Here is a 22,156-nt window from a genome sequence, read left to right as displayed (position 1 = left end):
CATCACTACTACAATCGCTACTACTAGAATGAAATACCCTAATACACTATCACCATTCCTTCTACAAATAAACGACTCCAACACTGTATTTTCAGGTGGGTTTATATTTTTGAATTTTTGTTTTCAGCCTTTTAGGTTATAGTTTCCTGGAAAAATCGATATCATGTTCCATCTAAAGTTTATATCCATTGAATTTTCAAGTTATTTTTTAAAATTTTTCTTGTTATTTGTCTTCTCGGGTGGGATTTTGTTTTCTTAGGTTTCATAAAATGGCTTCTTTAAAATTAGATCATTCTTGATCTGAAACTTGGGATATACGTAGAAAATGTCCAGAGAAAATGGATTTAAAAGATTACCTGGTGAAAAACTCGGTAATAGTGACCTATCTGATCAATAATTTGATGGTTATGTTAACATTATCACATATCTTGGCACTCTTCATTCTCTCACAAACAAATTACCCAAGAAGATCTCAAGGTAAAAGATAGACCCTAAATATCTAAGGTTTGTGCCCTAAAATCTATGTTTTCTGTTATTTGTTTTTTATCTCAAGGTAAAACAGATCCCTCCCAAAGATTTGTTGGTTTATTGTTGGTCTGTGATAAAAAAACCTCATCCAAAAACCAAATAAACTAGGGGCTAATATTTTTTTAGTTGTACAGGATTGTGTGGACATTAATTTACATAAGAAAATAGTTTTGGAGCCTTTGATTTCAGGATTTATTTTCTTTTAAATGCTGAGTCATTAATAATCGATTTAGTAATCAAAGTTATTTTTCTTGGTAGAAAAGGAATAATATTTAAGAATTCTACTAAAAACAACATGGAGGAAAGGCATGAGCAATCTATCTGAACAATTCATCATCAATTGTGGTACAGAAAACATGAATGATGTGTTATGGAGATGTAAAACATGCATATCCGTGAACAGTTCATATTCATCTGTTCATCCTTGATCATCATGGTAACATTAGATGACTAAAATACCCTTATTATTCTTAACAATTATTTTTCGCTTAAACATGCAACATCAAAAGTCTGGTTTGAATTTATTCTATTTGAGAATAAAGGATTCTTTTTTGGACGAGACAAATAGGATCTTAGTCCAAATCACACCAGAAGTACTGTGTGCATGTGTTGTGGGTGCTGATGTGTGTATGTGATGTTGGTATATAGTGTGGGATTTGTGTTTGTTATGCTCACCATAACTGTTATTTTCTTGAAAATCGGGTGTTTCACATTCCGAAGAATGTAGAAAGCTATTTTTATTAGAACTGACAAAATATATAATACTATAGCACATATGTTGAGGGTTTTGTGTTTGTTTTGGGTGTTCCAAATAATTGTTGTCTATATAATTGTCCACTTAAACATCATACGTAGGTTTTGTATTTAACCAAGAAAAGAGTCATTTGTGTCTTTTTATATGTTTTTCTGTTGGATGTATGGGCATTTATGATTTTTCATTACAAAAAAGGAACCAGTGGCTTTGTTCGATGTTGGTCTCCAGGTTTGTTTTTCTTTTTCTAACATGTCATGGAGCTAATGGAATAAGTTTGGACTCAGGATTGAAGAAATATGTAAAGGAGGTTCAAGCAAGTTGAGGTAATTCATACGTTGATGTTATGTAAACAAGCCAGATTTAGAGATATGCAAAGAATTTGCAATGTACTTTCATTTGATTTTTGTAATATAGCATTTCATATTCAATTGTACCACACTAATTTCTTTTTAATTATTTTTTTTCTTATTTAATCAGTGTGATTTAAAGTTATAATGTGAAAATGCAATAAATAGTTTAAGATTCTGATAGCAAAATGTGTTTCTATTATATGAAAAAAATTCATAAGCTTTATAATAAACAAGTGACAAGTGATAGGAATGTCCTTTTTAAGATTTATGTTTATGTTTCCTTTTTGGCCATTGGCTATGCGGAAGACTTCCCCTAAATCATTTTTTTTCCTTCTCATTAGACAAATGGTTTATTGGAGGTGTCATGATACTCAATCAGGATACGAATTTGGGTGCTTTTGAATTCCAAGGGTATCATCCTCAAAAGAGTTGAAGGTGGAGAGAATGCTGGAAAAATGTTTTCATGATCCTAAATTAATGGATATGGACGTAAAAATAGTTTGGATATGGATTTTGATGCTTTTAAATTCCTATGGTATTTTCGTCAAGATAGTTTAATATAGAGAGAATGTTGGATTTTCTTTTTCTTATATTTCATTTCTTCATGCAGTTAGTTAATGTTAAACTATATGCACAATATCATGTGTTTTTCCTCTATTATAATATTTTGTTGATTTTTTTTCTCCAAATATGCATAATACTTACATAGAAATAAAAGAAATTAAAGTTCTAATGATTAGGGGTGTTCGTTTGGATGGATCGGTTCGATCCGATCCAATTAAGTAAATCCAAATGGATTCCGGTTTTCAAAATATGGATCCAAATAGTCCAAACTAAATTTAAATCCGATCCGATCCGATCAAATTACAATTCGGTTGGATCGGTTTTTATAATTCGGTTTTCAAAAACCATAACATTTTAAAAGGACAGAGAATTATAATATGATCTAATTTTACAGAAGAAGAAAAAAAAATATTTACTTGTGATTTAAAATTTATAAACAACCACTAAGAAGGCATATTATAGTTTATTATTTAATAGATAAAAAACTTTTGACAGAAAGTACATATTAATGCCTTTTATTAGGTAAAACCTTTTGAACTTATTTAAAAAAAAATATAAATTTAATAAATAATTGTAGATATATTGAAAATAAAAACATAACAAATTGTTATTCGGATTTTTTGGACTATTCGGTTCTTATTTTATAAACCAAAACCAATCCGAAATCCAAAATAAAAATTCGGTTTTGTTGAAAAACAATCCAAAAATCCGAATATCCGAACCAAATGGTCCAATCCAAATAGTGAACAACCCTACTAATGATTAAACCTATTTCTAAGTTATTTTATTATTTAAAAACATCATCATCATCTCTTGATGTATTTAAAATAAATTAAAATCAAGAACTGTTGTTTATTTTTATTTTATTTTTTATAAACTTTAAAACAATAAGTATCCACCTCCTGTAATCGAATAAAACCGATTATTATGAACTTTACATTATATTGTGTTTTGTTGTTTACTTGATTATTAAAGTCAATCTATCGGTGCGATCAAAAGCATAAGCATTTAAATATCAATATTTTTAAAATAGGTGACCGATAAAGAATTTAAGTTGTACGTTAGGAATGAATCAAGTGCCTAATAAATTCTCATTGTACATACTATATGCGGGAATTTAAAAGCAATTCATGTTTAGAAGTTAAATATGAACTCCGAAAAAAAAAGAAATAGAAATTAACAATTTGGAAGTAGATTTGGACATTGTCTTAGTTTAATCTAGATGGACATGTAATTATATTCATCAATTTTAACGTGAGAGATGTGACTAAGACCAACTCGATGAGTTAGAATTTAATATTTTAATTGGAATCCAACATGTCATTTAGTCTTTTAATTCTTGTGTATCAGAGTCTTTGAAATCGAAATCTTTAAATCATAACAGAAACTATTTGAGGAAAAGACATAGAAATGTGTACATGTTTTTTTTTTTTTTTTAAACAAAACAACATTCTTTTGAACAAATGTATACAAAGCTTATTGATACATTTTACTGCTATTTGCAAATGTAATGCGTGATCTTTTTAAATACAAAATATTTTCGAAAAGGTACTAATCGCCAAAAAGAAATGATTTTGTGTTCTTTTAAATAAAATATGTTTCTGAATAGAACTAATCACCGAAAGAAACTAATTGCCAAATAAAGTTTATCGTCGCTGTCGCTTTGCGCGGGTAGACGGCTAGTAATATATTAAAACTTTTAATTATACATACAGTATAAGGTGTATTTTAAAACTTTTCTAAAACACTAGGTTTAATTTTAAATTTTCGAAATTAATAATAAAATTAATTTAATTTAAAAATAAACCAATTTATGATTTAATCTTTATCTTTTAATTAAACAATTAATTAAATTAATTAAATCTTAAGGATAATTCACAAATTCAAGATATAGGATATCTGATTACAAAGATAAATATTCAATTTTACACAATTAGAAAAAAATATCTAAAGTAATTATCCTAATCAATTTTGAATTAAGCAAAAACAATTTCGCTGATCAAAGGGTTCACCATGTCGTGGCATAGGACTGTCACGTCATGGCAGAACGAAGAAAAACGCAGATCTAAAGATCCCCACGTCGTGGCAGAAGAGGACCACGACGTGGTGCTGCAACATAATGGTAAATCTGCCAAATGTCAAAGTTGGGTTTTGTTCAAGTTCAAGCAATGTACTATCAATTGTTAGACAACCATACGCTTTGATACCACTTATGAGTTTTATATGCAATAACATGGATAAATCCTTATTGACTTAAGGGCACATGCAACCTATTTGATCTAGTCATAACACTATTGAAGTAACATTCTATTGAACAACAAGAACCTTATAACCCTAGCTAATTTAAAAAAAATCATAAACCAGTTAGGGATTATGTACTTTTTGATTCTTGTAGTAAACAATCAAACAATCCTTCTTGAAAAACTCTTGGAAGCTAGCACCAGAAATCCCGTGCCTCTGATGGTTCATACCCAAACCCTAGCAACTAGGAAACTTGAAGAGAAGAGAGGATAGGGAAATTTTTTTTTGGCTATGCTCTTAGCTATGAATGAATGGCCGAAAATTATAGGGTGAAAGACTCTATTTATAGCTGATAAAGAAAACCTAGATTACCCTTAGTTAATTAAAATATTAATATCTTAAATTCGGTAATTATCTAGTTTCCTAATTATCTCCAAGGGATACTCTAGAACCCTAAGGAAGCCTCTAATTTTCGGCCTACCTTGGACTATTCTAGAATCATTCTCTTGTTCAACTATTGAACAACTACAACTTAGGTCCTTGAACTTTTAATTTATCCAATTAATTTATAATTAATTCTTAATTAAATAATATCGTTTCTAATTAATATATTATTCTCATAACATATTAATAAATTCATTTATTGGTATTTATTAATCATATAATAAATCAATAAATCAGTCTCTCTCTTTCTCTAAAATCATCCTATTCAATTACTAGGTTTGAGGGCAACCCAAAAGGACTTTGTAAGAATTCAAGTATATACCAATTTCGTTAATGAATTAGACACCTAATCCAAAATTTAATGCTCTTATTGCTAACAATACTTGGGTTCTAGTCCCGCGACCTCACGAGGAAAACATAGTTCGCTCTATGTAGTTATACCGTAAGAAATCGAAGGCAACCGACTCTCTTAAGCAATACAAAGCGCGTTTGGTTGCAAATGGAAAAAGCCAATGCCACATGATTTATTGTAATGAGACTTTTAGCCTGATTGTTAAATCGGCTTCTATCCGTATTGTTCTGAGCCTAGTTGTCTTGCGTAACTATCCTATTCGTTAGTTGGATGTCAAAAATGATTTCTTGCACGTCCAGTTAACTGAGACCATTTACATGACCTGCCAATGATATTTAAAGATTCATTCGGACATGTTCTCTCTCTCTCTCTCTCTCTCTCTCTCTCTCCCTTTTTGGTGGGGGTAGAGAACCGTTAACGATGATTGGCGTCTTTACTTTGTCTATCTTAGAGATTACTCTTATAGCTTACCCGCTACAAATTCTGCAACAAAAAAATCAATCGTTCGTGATCATCTCCTGATAATCCCTCTCTTACAAGAGCGAAGCACCAAGCCATACAAACTTTCTTAGTTGTAATAGCTTACTACCGTCCCTAACTGGGCACATATAGAGTTAAGATTTGTTTACCTCCTAGCCCCCCTCCCCCTAGTGACTGGAGTTCAAGAAGGAAGGATATTTTATTAAAGTAAAAGGAAGGGAGGTAAGATCATAAAGAGCAATGTCTGGTCTTTCTCGCCAACTCTGATTCAGATAGTTGATTCTCGATTGGTTAAGCTGTTGACATCAAAAGGAAGATGTGACATTAGAATCTTTCGTGGTAGAAGCCTATGGATAGAGTTCATCTTCTCCGCTCTATGTTGACTTGGTCAAGGTACTAAAATGAAGCACCTAAAGGAGAATTTTGTGTGTTTCTGGTTTGTAATGGAAGCAATCGTCCCTACCATCATAAAATAAGAGCAACTGGCACTGTCCATTCACAAGGACTTGATTTTATGTCCAAACATCACATGCCATCAGATGTGGTCATGAGCTCCCCCCTGGAATGAAAGGATTCAATCCAACCGCACCCTCGATACGACTACATTGTTACGAATCCACACCCGTCTGTGAATCCCAAGGCGCTCATCATCCCTTCAAACCAGAGGCTCTAATTAGAAAAAAAGATCCAAAATTCCCTATAGATCGCTGGATTTTACGATATGTAATGTTCGAGAAAGGATTGGAGAATCCAATACCAGTACTCAAATAGTAAGTATCGGGAGTACGATAGTGATTAGCTGTCGAAAGTGATGAAGAAAGGAATTGGCTTGCTAGAGGACTTGTTATACTTTTTTGGTGTTCAGTGAACCAATCCAGCCTTTGTTTGAGCCTATGGGTTGTGATGAAGCCTTCAATTTAGTTGCTTCCCCCTCCCTTTTCTTTTCCCTCACCCTACCCTTTCATTTCTACTTAAGCTTCCCCGTTTTGGGGGATTAATTGATTAGATACCCAAGAACCATAATCTTTCCTAGGAACAACTTCTACGATGATATATAGGGGCCAACTTTGTTTGGCATCCATACCCCCTGCCCTCCAAATAGTATGGGAGCCTTTCAGCTCATACTTCTTACACTCCTAAATCATCACGACACCTCCTCCACCATAGTGTGAGCTGGGAGCAGCTCCGAAAAGCGAGGCCTACTTAAATAAGTAATGAGCTTTCAACAACATTAACAACACTACGAAAAGAGTAAATTATGGTTGCCACTGATATGATCATAGGTGAAATCCAACCCCTTCTCTGCTCCTTTCCTGACCCTTTCTAAGCTCTTGGATCCTGCCCCTATGCCTCTCTAGGCTTTGCTATCTCTCATTACTAGTATATGGATCTCTCTATGTAGTGGTCGACCTTCTATAAGCTTCTCCAGAAGCGAGTAGTGGCTTCCCGAATTCCCTTTTCCTTCGCTACTAGGAGAGTCGCTATCTTGCTTTATTATATTCTATAAGCGGAGTGACTTGTCGAGTCTATGAAGCTTCGTAGCTGCTTCCCACTCTCCGCTTCTGCTCGTGTGCTCGTTAAATCAAACTTATGGCCTAGTTGGTGAATGAGCCTACAAGTGGTAACCACTTTGTATCCGTCATATATTTTGAAGAATCTAGATGCGACACTTTCAAAATACTCTCAGTCATCTAAGAGATCTTTCTCGATCAATCTAAGTGCCCCTCATTCTTCGAGAATCAGAAATATCATTTTCAAGTTTGAATTTGTTCATTTGGAATCTGAGTTCTTTTACTTCATTTTTATTTTGTTTATTTTATTTTCATTTTTTACTTATTTTATTGATTTTTATTTAATATCAATATTTTTTCCTCTTTTTTTTTATATTATTCCTTAAGTCCCATAGGTTTGATCCTTTAGAATTGGACTCATTTTCTCATTGAGTCGCCAATCCCTAAAACAAACTATGTAATGTACTTTATCTGCTGGGTTACAGACGGTCATTTTATTAGTTATAATCTACCCTTGTGTGATTCCTGTTGAAGCATATACTCGGGGGGTGGGAGCAGGGCGGACGATTTTAAAGCGGACTCCCCATTCATTAGATAGAGAATATGACAAAGATTTTGTGATCCGCTTCCGAACAAGCTCACTTGGAAAGTGCATTACAATGGAGATTTGTATGCTGCGTTCGAGAAGGATGAATCGCTCCTAAAAAGGAATCTATGGATTCTCTCCCAATTGGTTGGACCATATGTGCGATGATTTAATTCACAGGCGAGGTCTCTGGTTCAAGTCCAAGATAGCCCAGCTGTGCTAGGGAAAAGAATAGATGAAGCGTCTGAATCCTTCATGCATGCTCCACTTGGCTCAGGGGGAAATAGCTCAGTTGGTAGAGCTCCGCTCTTGCAATTAGGTCGTTGCGATTACAGGTTGGATGTCTAATTGTCCAGGCAGTAATGATAGTATCTTATACCTGAACCGGTGGCTCACTTTTTCTAAGTAACGGGGAAGAGGTCCGGTTCACCTAGATTATGTGTGTCATTTATAAAATTCTCTTTATGGTTTGAAACAAGCACCACATGCCTGATTTCAACGCTTTGTTTCTCATATATAACAGCTTGGATTTACTCACAGTCGCTGCGACTCTTCACTATTTATCTTTTGCAGGGGCACAGATGTTGCATATTTACTGCTATATGTAGATGATATTATTATCACTGCCTTATCACACTGCCTTATCTACATCTCTTATGCAACGTATTATTTCCCCGCTGACCTATGAGTTTTCCATGAATGATCTCAGTGATTTATCATATTTTTTGGGTATTGAAGCTACTAGGGATGACAGGGGTATCTTTCTTTCTCAATGCAAATATGTGTTAGATCTTCTTGAGCGGGCTAACATGTCTAGCTGCAACCCATGTCGGACTCCTGCAGATACTCAGTCAAAATTGGGAACTTATGGCTCTGCAGCTTTGGACCCTACTATGTATCGCAACTAGGCGGGCGGACTTCAGTATCTTACAATCACCCGTCCAAACTTATCCTATGTCGTGCAACACATCTACTTATTCATGCACGATCCTAGGGAATCATATCTTCACGCTTTGAAGCTAATTCCTTGCTACGTTCGAGGTACTCTAGATTATGGGCTCCAACTTCATCCTTCCTCCACTACGGGCCTTATTGCATACTCTGATGCAGAATGGGGGATGCCCTACCACTAGACGATCTACCAGTGGTTATTGCGTTCCTTGGCGATAACCTCTTATCATGGTCATCGAAGCGTCAACAAACAGTTTCCGATCTAGTGCGTAATAAGAATATTGAGGTGTCGCCAATATTGTAACTGAAACCTATTGGCTACGAAACCTTCTTTGAGAGCTCCATTCTCCTATTGCAACAACAACCGACAAAGTTAGTGTTGTCTACTTATCATCAAATCATATTCAACATCAACGCACCAAACATATAGAAATGTATATTCATTTTGTATGTGACAAGGTTGCCACCGGTCAAATCCTTGTTCTTCATGTCCCTTCTTCCCTTCAATTTGCAAACATTTTTACTAAAAGGCTTCCATCATCTCTCCTCATAGATTTCATATCCAGCTTGAGCATCTGCTCTCAAGCTCCTGCTCAAACTGCAGGGGAATATTAGAATATATGTATTTATTGTATTCTCCATATTTAGTTTAGCCCATTTGTTTATATTATGCAGCCCATTTGTGTGTATTATGTGTATATTGTATATATGTTTCGTTGTTTAATGAAAGTATTCATTAGGAAAATAATAGTGTTTCATTAATCACATTAAATCTAAAAACCGTGATATAGGAATCACTTAGCGTCGAAAGGCTTTGAAAACATATAATTCATAGTTGAAGGAAAATAACACACATGAAGATGTTGCTTCCCAAGAACCATCTAATTTGATGCCTATAAAACCGAGTTAGTTCCATTATTGGCAACTTTTCAACAAGTATCCTTTAAAGAGATGTGTCGTAACTCGTAACATAGATCTCTACGGTATTGGAGATCAACAACTGTTTCCTTATTTTTAATCTTAGTAAATTCTTTAGAAATTTGATTATACAATAATCACATAAAGAATATTTTGGATCATGTTTGAGATTCATAGCCTCAAAATTTATATTCCTCCTTTTAAAAATATGACAATGTTATAGTATTTTAGAAGTAAAATGAGAAGATCATACGTGTGAGCTTACACAAGAATAATTCGAAAATGTCGTTAACAAAGAAAGAATAAATCGGTACGTAAAGCATTTCTATTTAAACGAACTATAAAGAAAGAGAGATATTTGTCCATAAATTTAGCATTATGTTTCTTGTCTTGTTATCAAAAGAATTTGGACCTATTATCCTATTTAAACTTTGTAATAACTAAGTGCAAACTTGGAGAAAGGGGAAAAATGGACAACAATTTTAAATTAGTTTTGCTCACAATAAAAAAATAAAAAATAAAAGGATTACTATCATAAAAGACCGTATATATTTATTGAGACATAATTTTCATTAGTTAATTAATTATAGTTAATTATGAAATTAAGTTTAGAAGTGTTATTGTAGGCTATATTACAAGAATGATTATGTTGGTGACTTTCAAAGAAAGAATACAAGGTATGTAACTTAACTTGTTGTCTTGTTATCTATTTGGACCAAAAATGAATTAATATAGTAGGATATGGTTAATAAGGTAAGTATGAGACCCTAATGTAAACATTGTCCCAAGTTAGGGTAGGCTTGGAGTAAAACCTAAGTAGAATGGTTAAATATGTTTAAATGAGAAACTTGAGAGAGACTTATATATAGGGCTCAAAGGAAGATAAAATGATAAATTAAAGGTTATCCCATTAGTTTTATTCTAGGAATCATAGACGATTCAATTCTATCTCTTTTGAAGTTAAAAAATTGAAGCTCCATCAACGGAAGATCATTCCTTGGATTAAATCTACATGACACTCACAGAGTATTAGATGATGAAATGGTATTTGGATATAATTTTGTAAAGTTAATTCTTGTTGGATTGATGAAACCTAAAACAATTTCTCAATTTGACGAGTTAGGGTATTATTTAGTTGTCAATGGGGTGTGGACATCTTAATCATAAATTAAATCCAAAATAGATGATAAATAAAAATGACTTTTTTTTTTTTTTTTTTTTTTTTTTTTTTTTTTTTTTTTTAATTTTGAACTTGTTTTCAATGTATTTAGTTTATAATGGATCATTAAAAGTTGACTCATAAGCCATAAATTAGATTTTGATGAAGTAGTGGACTGATTTTGAGGTTTTGGCATGGAGATGATTGTTTTCTAGGTATATTATTTATTTTAAGGAAAATAAGAAATAAGGTTTTGGGAAGGAGTTGACTTCAATGATGTGACCAGGTGCTCGTCGCGGCGCGTTCCCGCTTGATAAGTCGTGGCGAGACTACATCTTAAAATCTCAAGTCCCGGGTTTTGGACCCTATTTAAAAGCACTAAGTTTTAGGGTCTCCTTTCTTATCAACCTCCATCCTCTAGAAACCCTAGAAAAAATCCTAGCATCCTTCGATCATTTCTTGAGTTCTTGGTGCTTTAGTGTGTTACTTGATGAAGAAACTTGTAGTTTTAGTGCAAAATAAGCTAGATCCAGAGAGTATCAACCTTCTTATCCTCTTATTTTACTTTGTAAGTATTCAAGTTTGCATCTTTATTACACTTTTATTCTAGATCTAGTGTTTTATGCATTTGTAGTCATGTTTGGTCCCTTTTTGCTTTGGAGTTTGGGAAACTTCAAGTTAGTATGTTGATTAGAGGACTCTTCTAGACTAGTTAAGGTGAAAAGAGCTCATAAATCAACTCTCTTTGATCCCTTGCAAGAGGACCCTAGCCTTTTTGGCATTGTTTTGGATCTAGGGTTAGTGTTTGAGATGTTAGGGGCTTGCATGGTGATAAAGTATGGATTTTATCCATTAGGCACCTCCCAAGACCATGTATGGATAGTTACAACTATAACGACCCGCCTTTTTTCAATAAAATTTTATGGGTTTTTATCAAAGTTTTTCTATAACATTCAAAAACCAAAGTTTTAAAAACATTTTACATCCCACAATACATTCGGGCTTACAACACATCTTAACTATAATCTAAAGCAACAAGGATATACCAAAAGAAATCAGTATCCAGTCCATGTCCTTGGTGCTACTGCTCTGTTTCGTACTACAACTATTACCTAAACCTGCAACCAGTGTTGTAAAACTTGCCGAGTTTTCCGATTACTCCTCCGAATATTCGCTACTCGTCCTCTTACCGAGGCGAGTTGCAGAATCTCGAGTACTCGCCGATTGACCCTTTACTAAACTGAGCAGTATTGTAAACCTGATCAACTTGGTGATTAATGTGTATAATATACTTAATTATTTATTATTTAACACACACACATGCGATTATTACTATGTATATATCTTAAATTTTCAACAATTATTTACAAAGTGAGACCATTATGTGTTTTCTAGTTTTTGTGTATTCACATGTATTTAATTTTGTTATATATGTCAATCAACTTTTGATTTTAACTTATGATTTTAACATATATAATTTTCCTAAAAATATTTCTACATGAATTACCAAATTTGAGTACTCCTCGAGTACTCCTAAGTACTCCCGAGTACTCGCTACTCGGTAGTCGGCCGAACAGGTGTCGAGTAACGAGTTCTACAACCTTGCCTGCAACACATATCAAACTATAAACATCAGACACCAAGTCTGGTGAGAAAACATTTTATTCACATTTTCTCATACTCTACTATCTTCCTTTCTTATTAAAACCCTAATGGTACAGTCACATAAATAACGACATCTATCACGTAAAGTGACATAATAACTCTGACCTTACCGGTGGACAATCATTTGGACTTAGGCCCCTTTACTTTGATCCCGTGTGGATCCTTTACTAACATTTTTTTCATAAATCCCTTGCGAATTCCAATGATCCCTTACGGATCCACTACGTATAATCCCTCGCGGATTACAATGATGCTTTACGGATCCATTACTCTTTCTACCCATTCTCTTCATCTTTCTATATATCATCATCTCTTTCCATACCACTATACTTCTTATTCTCTCTAGGTCTAACTCTTCTCATTCTTTCTATCTATTCTTATTATCTTTCTACCTCTATCCTTTCTCATTCTCTCCATATCTTCTCATTCTCTTTATCTTTTCTCATTCTCTCTATCTCTGTTCTCATTCTCTTTATCTTTTATCATCATCTCTCTATCTCTTCTCATTCTTTCTATCTTTATCTCTTTTCATCATCTCTCTCCATTCTCATTCTCTTTATCTCTTCATTATCTTTATCTCTATATATTCTCATTTTCTTTATATCTAGCTAACTCTTCTCTCTCTCTCTCTCTCACTCTCTCTCTATTCTCATTCTATTTATCTCTTCTTTTCTCGTTATCTATCTATCTTTTCTCATTCTCTTTATTTATTGTCTTTGTTAGAGATTTATTACATCAAGTACACTATCTAAAGTGTGACAACTGAAGAAAATACGTCACTGAACGTTGATAAAAATAGCGGAAATAAGCAATTTTATAGGCTAAAAATATAATATTTGTTTAATTATAATGAAAATATACTATTTCATCTTCTCATGTTCGTGCAAATACGCTTAGATTAATCAAAAAACTAAAAAATTAAACGCACAAAAGCTGTACTGTTATATATAACAATAATACTTGGAAAGTACATGTAACATTCGAAAGTATTGGTATCTTTAACCCCCCCCCCCCTTTATGAAAAAAAACCTTTCATTTTGTTCCCTATCTCAGTACGCGGGACGTACTCTATGGGTACGCTGAGCATACTGGCTCTCTGAAGGGTCGCGGATGCACCCATGTACACTGGGCGTACGTGGGAGAACGCAGGGTGTACTATGGCCAGCTGAAAACCCTAATTTTTAGGGTTTTACCCCTACATAATCTCATTAAGTCTCATAAGCTTTGCCTCTTATCAACCTTCATATCTCCTAAACACTAATCTCGAACCTTAGCCACCATTTTAGTGCTCTTGAGCTCTTGTGAAGAATATTAGTGTTTTCTTGTGCATTTCGAAGTGATAGAAGGTTATTGAAGATTCATTGCTTGGAGTGAAGCTTAGAGATCCAGATTTATCATGTCTTTAGCAAGCCTTTGAAGGTATAAAGTTCTTAGCTTGACAAATCCTTATGTAGATCTAGTTTGGTGTGATTTATGGCTTATTTTAGTCCTTTTTAGTTTGTCCTTCTGAGTAAAGGTTACTCTAGGAGCTTAGCATCTAGATCTAGAAGTTTTAGAGGTTCCTAATGCATAAGAATGCCACCTTGATGGGTTTTATGCAACCATGCAAAGTTGATGTCTCATTTCATGGTGCTAAGATGCTAGAATTGGACCTTGGGGTGTTTTTAGCCATGAAAAGGCTTAAAGACGTCGACTTTATGGGTTAGGACCTTAATATGATGATATCTTATGGATTGGATAATAAGTTCTAAAGTGATTAAGTCGTTTGGCCAAAGGGTTGGGATCAGGCCAGGGCGTACTCCTGGTTACGCTGAGCATACTGGATGCGAACCCGTTTCTACATGGATTGCATATGTAGGGCGTACGAGCCTGCTATGCAGAGCGTACGCTAGTCTGGGCCAAAGGAATTGTGGGTTTGGGTTTTTGGGCTATGTTTTTTTTGGGCTTGGCCCCTTAACTCCCATGGATAATTTCTGGATTTTGGGCTTTTCTGGATTGGGCCATTTGGGCTTTGGGTTCCATTTAGGAAATTGGGCCTTTAGAGAGAAAATAAGTTGGGCCTTGATTTTGGGCCAAGTAGGAGAAAGGGTAATATGGTATTTTACCATGGATGTTGGACAAGTAAACTAGACTATTGATTTTGGATTAAGACCTAATTATTAATTGGGTATTATTGATGATGTTAGTACGGGAATTTTCTGGACCAGCAGGGCAAGATTTTATTTGAGACATTCAGTAGTTTGAGGTGAGTTTCCTCACCGTGTTTAGCGGGTCGATGGCATCAATGCTGGCCCATGGTTTGTTATGTTTAGGATGCTAGTTGTCTACATGAATCTTGCATGTGTTATGTGTTTATAGGTTTATCAGGCGGGGCCCGATGACTATCCTGTATGTTATTTACCTTTGCAATTATTGCATATGTTTGTATGATTATATGTTTATATGTATACTGGGCGAGGCCCGATGTCAGGCGGGTCCTGATGACTGACAAATTTGTTTACCAATTAGAGCTCGGTGCCAGGCGGGGCCCGATGACGGGCGACGCCCATTATATGTTTGATATGGTTGGTATGTGGTAATTTAAGGAACTCACTAAGCTTTTTGCTTACGGTTCTCAATTTATGTTTCAGGTACTTCTGGTTCAAAGGGGAAGAGCCCGAGATGATTGCAGCATACACACCACATCGCTCCATATTTTTATATTACTCTGATGTACTTGGATGATATTAATACACTTTGATTCACCATGATTTCTATGATGTTGTTTGGATGATGGTTTTATTAATTTAAAAATCAAAATTTTTAGTCTTGATTTTTGGGAACTTACAGTACTCATCAACGCGATTCCAGAAATATAAACTTCGTAAAAATCTGACTTCGTATGAAGAAGTTATGATTTTTTAAGTTTAAAAAGCAACCACTCACAAAAATGTATGTTGTAATTAACAAAATAAAAATCGTTTGATTTTTAGCTAAAGTGATACAAATGAAAGTTGTAGTACTCCTCGATATAAGACGAATGAGATGAACGTCAAAAACGCAGTCCATATGAGAACGTTATGATTTTTATAAAACCATTTAGGGTACCCCTACAAGAAAATGAGCTAAAAATAAATTTGGAATTAGCTAAAACAACCTAAATGAAATTTGTAGTACTCGTAAATATCTACAACTTGATATAAAGAACGTCGAAAACGGAGCTCGTATGTGAATGATACACTTTTTCAAAGATTCGGACTCTGACCTGCTAAATAGCCTACGTGGAACGCTCACAGTGCGCTACATGGCTCCACACAACAACAAATTAATGCGGATTCAGATGAGGTGGGCGTATGAGAGACCGACATATGGTTGTGTCCGGGTGGAGCCAATGCATAAATGCACATCACTTACCTGAAAGATAACGCGACGCGCCCTCCAAAATTACTATAAATAACTAAGTCAACCTCTGCTATTCTACACCCCATAACAACATCTCTCACTCCCCTCTCCCTCGTCTTGAAGTTTTCCCGATTTCGTGGCGCCTCCTGACATGACACCCCGAGCAGTCAAGCACGCTTCGAGGGTGAGTTTACGGCCCCACTTTTATGTTTTTCAAAGTTTTTAGGGGGTGATACATGTTAATAAGGTATTAATTATATAATTATTGTTGATTATTATATTAAAAACCAGTATTTTATCGTACGTCGTTACTATGCTCATGTCTGGTAGTTATTCTTATTATGCCTAGTCATTACTCTGCCCATTTATCCTTTTAGAGTAACTAAACTATATATATCTATATATATATATATATATATATATATATATATATATATATATATATATATATATAAAACAAGGAAACATTTAAATTCTCTTTTCTTACCTTAAGGCTAAACCACACAAGTGTTAAATGAGACAACTATTCATCACCTTAGCTAATTAATCTTTAGCTAAAAACATGGCCTATAATCGCTAAAGTTTAAGTGAGTGGGAGAGTTATGTATAAATCTATACGAGATTGACACCCCCCGTATGTGGTTGCTAGCTACAACCTTGGCGGTCGAGTCACAACAGGGATAAATATCTAAACTTTTACCATGTTCGATGAAGCATCGTGTGATGGCATATTCTATACATCATAAGCTCGATTATAAGAACTCATTTAAACATTGTTCCTCCAGCCTTTGAAAAGTGTAAAAGAATTTACAAACGTTTAATAAAGGGCACGCCTTAAATAATAGAATATATACTAGTTATGATATGAACAATATAAAAAATGAACATAAAAGTACACACACACATACACACACACACATATATATATATATATAGTAGAATACTACTTTAAAGATAAAGGTACCCTAACAATGTAAAGAAAAATACTTACAAAACTAATTAAAGTTATGTATAAAAGTATTTTTGAAGATATAACATTCAAACATGTGAACTCACCAACATTATGTTGATCTTTCAAAATCATATGTATTTTCAAGGGAATGAAAAACAAACGTGACATCGTTTGAGAAGTCATGTAGAGATATTGTGGAAGTGCTATTTGTTCAACTATTGTTAAGACATTATGTTGTAATTGAATTTCTTATGTCTGTATTATGAAGAATATGTAATCATTAATAAAACTAATGTTTGTGTTGTACTTTATGTGTATTATTCATTATAATCAATATATGAAGTCCGTGAAGACGTCGCACAACCCATCATTTTCACCGCCGATTGGGGGTGTGACATAATGGTAGCGGAATAATCAAAGATTTACCTAAATGCACATGCATACTAGAATCTAGGTTTTACTAGGTTTAGCAACTCACTTTAAACAATACTAAAAGAAGGATAAAATACTTACCTGTCGATCCTTAGATCATGGAATGAACATCTCTTACAAAGGATGAAGAGCCCAATAGAGAACTCCTCTAGTGTAGTTCGACCCAAGACTTCAAAAGCACAACAAGGAATAAACCCTAATTAGGGTTTATTCGAAAATTCAATAACCCCAGAGAGGGCTTATAATTTTCGTCCATGGAGAGAGGGGCAAACTAATTTGTGAAGGAAAAACATCTACAATTTGATCCTTATCTCCCTATTTATAGGCAACTAATTAATCCTTAAACAATTAAAATTCTAAAGGGGGTGTTTGGTAGGGCATAATGCATTTTGGAATGGAATGAATCATTAAGAGGGTATGAAAAAATATGTGCTTTGTTTGTTTAAGGAAAAGAATCATCCATTCAAGATGGAATCCCATTCCTGGAGAACATGGGGTTTTTGTTCATGAGGGTACCCCTGTTTTTTCATTCCATTCCCTCCTATGAGAATGTCTTCCAATTTTTCCCTCAATCTCCATCAAGATCAGAAGATATGATATTGTGTATAGCTCAACATAGTAATCCCTACTTTATCAAAATCGTCTATCAATTTAATCATTATCACACCAAAGCCACCAGATCATCAACAACAAATACGATTGTTCTCTGTATAGGAAGTCGTCGTGTATATTTACCTGTATCCCGAAGCTTTTTTTTCATATGCGCTTGTTGAAGCTACTCATAAAGAAACGAACTTTGAAGGCTAGCATCAGTTTTCCTTTTAATTTTGTTAATCAGAATTTTTGTACTCGTGGGTTTTTGTGTTTAATTTTACGTAACGACAAAGTAGAGTCATAGTTTTTGTTGTTGGGGTATTTTCATTGTCAAGTATTTTTGTTCCATTCCATTCTCTTTTTATACATACCAAACATGTATGAATGACTCATTCCATTCCTTTATAGTAACGAAACATGACAATGGAATGGTAATGAACCATTCCATTATATTTTCTATTTCATTACTTGGTCCATTCCATTCTTTTGCTATTCCATTATATCCAACCAAACTTACCTTAAAGGATAATCCTTACCTTATTCAAAACCTACCTTATCCCTATCAGGAGAAGCAAAAATCCGTCCACCTCCTTTCTCTAGAGAGTTCTAGAATATTGCAATTAATCCAAAGAATTTAATTAATATTCAACTCCATTAATTAATTAAAGAACAATTTAATTAATTACCAAAATAGTTTATAATTTATTTATTAAGTCCTTAATAAATTAACAACTTTTTTCTCCATTGCCTTAATGCTATTTGTGTCATTAGGCCAACCCAAAAGGATCATGTTATAATTTAGAAATATTACCATCTAGTTAATGACCTAGAACACTATTTCCAACAGTCTTCTTTTTATATCTTTATCTTTAACTCTTCTTAATCTCTCTATCTCTATCTCTTCTCATCATCTTTCTATCTTTATTTCTTCGCATTATACACATATTCTCTTTCCTGAAGGAATTACATATCTAACCACATATCTCTATTCCCGAAGGAATCACATATCTCTATTCCCAAAGGAATTATGTATCTCTGTTCTATAAGGAATTATTTATCTCTATTCCTAAAGTAATGACATATTTTTATTTCCGAAGGAATCTCATATCTTGATTCAAGAACGAATTACATATCTCTATTGCTGAAGCAATTACATTTATACATTTTCATACTCTTCCTTATCACTTTGTGCATAAACATTCTATAATATCATTTCATTAAGAAATCTTCTACTATCTAGCAAGCACTTAATTCATTAAGTAGTACTTAAAATAAACATTCATATATTATTTTGTAGGTATTTAACATAATACTAATAATATCTAACCATGCATACATACTCATTCATAAGATATAACACATATAATCATGCTCTAATGGAAGTTATAACTCATCTTGTTAGGTAGTGAAAACTAACTACCATTGGCTTAAAATCTCCACTTAATGCTTTTTGTCCATTTTCTTTGACCAAGGACTATTCAAACAACATACCATGTTCCTTAGAGCTTGTCTTAAGTCATTAAGAGCTTGATTATTATCTATATAAAAATGATCACTCATTTGATCATAATTTGCCATGTCAACTTTCTATCTCAAAATCAATCATTATTTACAGATTAAGCTTCTAGATAACTTCATTGATTAAGCTCTAAACTCAATTATATCATATCATTTCTTTCACTAGTTAGGGTTTGGAACCCTAACTATCTATAAATGGATTTCACCAAGGAAATCACATACAAATCCTGTATAAAGCTTCTAAACACTCTCAATAACATACTAATTGAACTATAGGTCAATCAACTCAAGCATTCTAGTTAATCTAACATTTTCACCATTAAATCTCAAAGCTCCATCAAAGAGAAAAACCATTACCTTTAGAGGGAAAGGATGACAATTCTTGCAATCCTTTATCTCCATCTTGGCAGCAAAATCACCTTATCTCATCTCTCCATCAAATTTGGGGATAAATGGTTTGATTATGAACCCTTAACAGATTTAAAATATATTATCTGATTGCAAAACCGCACCATGGCCAAATGGATACCGCGTCGCGGTGCCTCTATTTGCATTGCATCGTGGTCTCTCTAAGCCATGTCGCGGTGCTATTCCATTCTAGAATTCTACTTTCACTCCTGCACCGTAGAAAACATCATGTCGTGCCATAGGTCAAAGTATGTTGTGAAACGACCCAAAAATACGACCCAAAAATTTCATTTTTCAATATACCCAAAAACCATAATCTGAGTATCATATCATAAAACCATACATGATGTATCTCAAACATAGTAAAAACACTGTGAGGAAGACCGTATCATATCTATATCATATCAAAATCAAGAACTGAATCAACTCCCAGGATGAAAACTGAAGTTGTGGTGTGTGCGATGCCATCATCCCGAGCTCTTCCGTTTGCTTGCGGAAGTACCTGAAACCAAAACTGAAACTGTAAGCACGAAGCTTAGTGAGCTCCCCCAAACTACCACATACCATACAATACATATAAAACACATACTGGGCCTTGCCCACTGCATCGGACCGAAGTCCGGAACTAGCTGCATCGGACCAAAGTCCGGAACTGACTGCATCGGACCGAAGTCCGGAACTGACTGCATCGGACCAAAGTCCGGAACTACTCATCATAGCATGGCATAACACATATCAACTAACATAACACACATATTGCATTCTACATCGGACCATAGTCCGGAACATATAACACACAACGTGCTTGAATCACGGAGACATCAAGCATACTAAACTACTGCTTCGGACTGAAGTCCGGAACTGCTACTAACTAAATGGGTCGGCATTGTGGCCTTAGACCCTGATCCTACTGGAAGGAAACTCACCTCGTGAACTGGCTGCTGCGTGTATGGCTCTGGAAGCTATCTGCTGCTGCTCTGGTATCTCCCCGGCTACAAGTCCATAAACACACTCAATCAATGCTAATCACTGCACTAGGGTAAAATGACTCTTTTACCCTTGGTCAAAGTCAACTCTCCTGGTCAAAGTCAACCCACAGTTGACCTGACTCGCCGAGTTGGGCCGCCAACTCGCCGAGTCCCTATTCTCACCTCTCGGTCCTACTCGCTGCTACTCGTTGAGTATGGCATCAACTCGACAAGTTCCCTTTCGAATCAAAACTTAGGCAATCTGCATCCGACTCGCCGAGTCATATGAACAACTCGACGAGTTGTTCTTCGAGCTAAGAAGATTGCCTTGGACTCACCGAGTCCCTCCATTACTGAGTCTAACCTCAAACTCGCTGAGTCCACTCTACCACTCACTGGTCCTACTCGGCATCACTCGAAAAGGGAAAAATCGGGGACTCTCGACTCGACTCGCTGAGTCGTTCTTCAGACTCGCCGAGTCGCTTGCATGCAACAACTCAAAACTCGATTCTGCTTGAATCCAGTGCATAAAACTTATAGATCTGGACTCCCTTAACTCGATTAGCACGTAAAGATTCTATCTTTACGTGCCCATATGCATCCATGAAGATAAAATAGCTCAAAATCATAAAGAGAAGGCTAGATCTAGGGTTTTCATACAAGGTATCAACAAAAGACAATATATCTGGGCTCTACAACTCCTAAATGAACAGAACTAAGGATATCTCGACTTAATAGGGCATCCATACCATCATAAGGCTTGAGAAAAGCATCAAACTAGATCTAGAAGAGTTCTAATGGGGTTTTAAAGCATAAAAGGGAAGGAAATCCGAAGAATACCTCAAGGAACTCTGATTTTCCCTTGAATCTTTGCTCTACACCTCTTCTCCTTGCTCCTTTCTTCTTCTCCTTCTTCAAGCCTTCACAAATTCACACAAGAACACTTAAATCACTCAAGAACGGATTAGGGTTTTCTCACAGCTCTCTGAGGGTGAAGGAGGCGAGATTGGGGGCTATAAGGTGGCTTAAATAGTGAGCAACCCGGGGATTTAGGGTTTCTTTCAGACAGACAGACTCGCCGAGTCCAGAATATGGACTCGCCGAGTCGCCGGTTAACACGTGCTCGAAATCCCGTCCCTACTCGGCGAGTCAGGCTATGAACTCGCCGAGTCCCTCTTGCAATTTCAAAAATAAATACCATGGAATCATCATACCGGAGACGGGTCGTTACATGTTGCCCTCTACTTATGAAGAAAGTTTCTTCACTTTTACCGTTTCGCAAACCGTATCGTAGTTGTTGCACAACAACAAACTTATTTGTTGATTTCTTTCTATCGTTGGCTAATTTTAATTCTAACTTCAAACACTCATAACTTCTTCGTTTTAAACCCGTTTTTAGT

The sequence above is a fragment of the Lactuca serriola genome, chromosome 4 (assembly GCF_051521515.1).
Source record: "Lactuca serriola cultivar US96UC23 chromosome 4, Lser_US96UC23_V15, whole genome shotgun sequence".
Lineage (NCBI taxonomy): Eukaryota > Viridiplantae > Streptophyta > Magnoliopsida > Asterales > Asteraceae > Lactuca > Lactuca serriola.
This window is presented reverse-complemented; position numbering follows the sequence as displayed.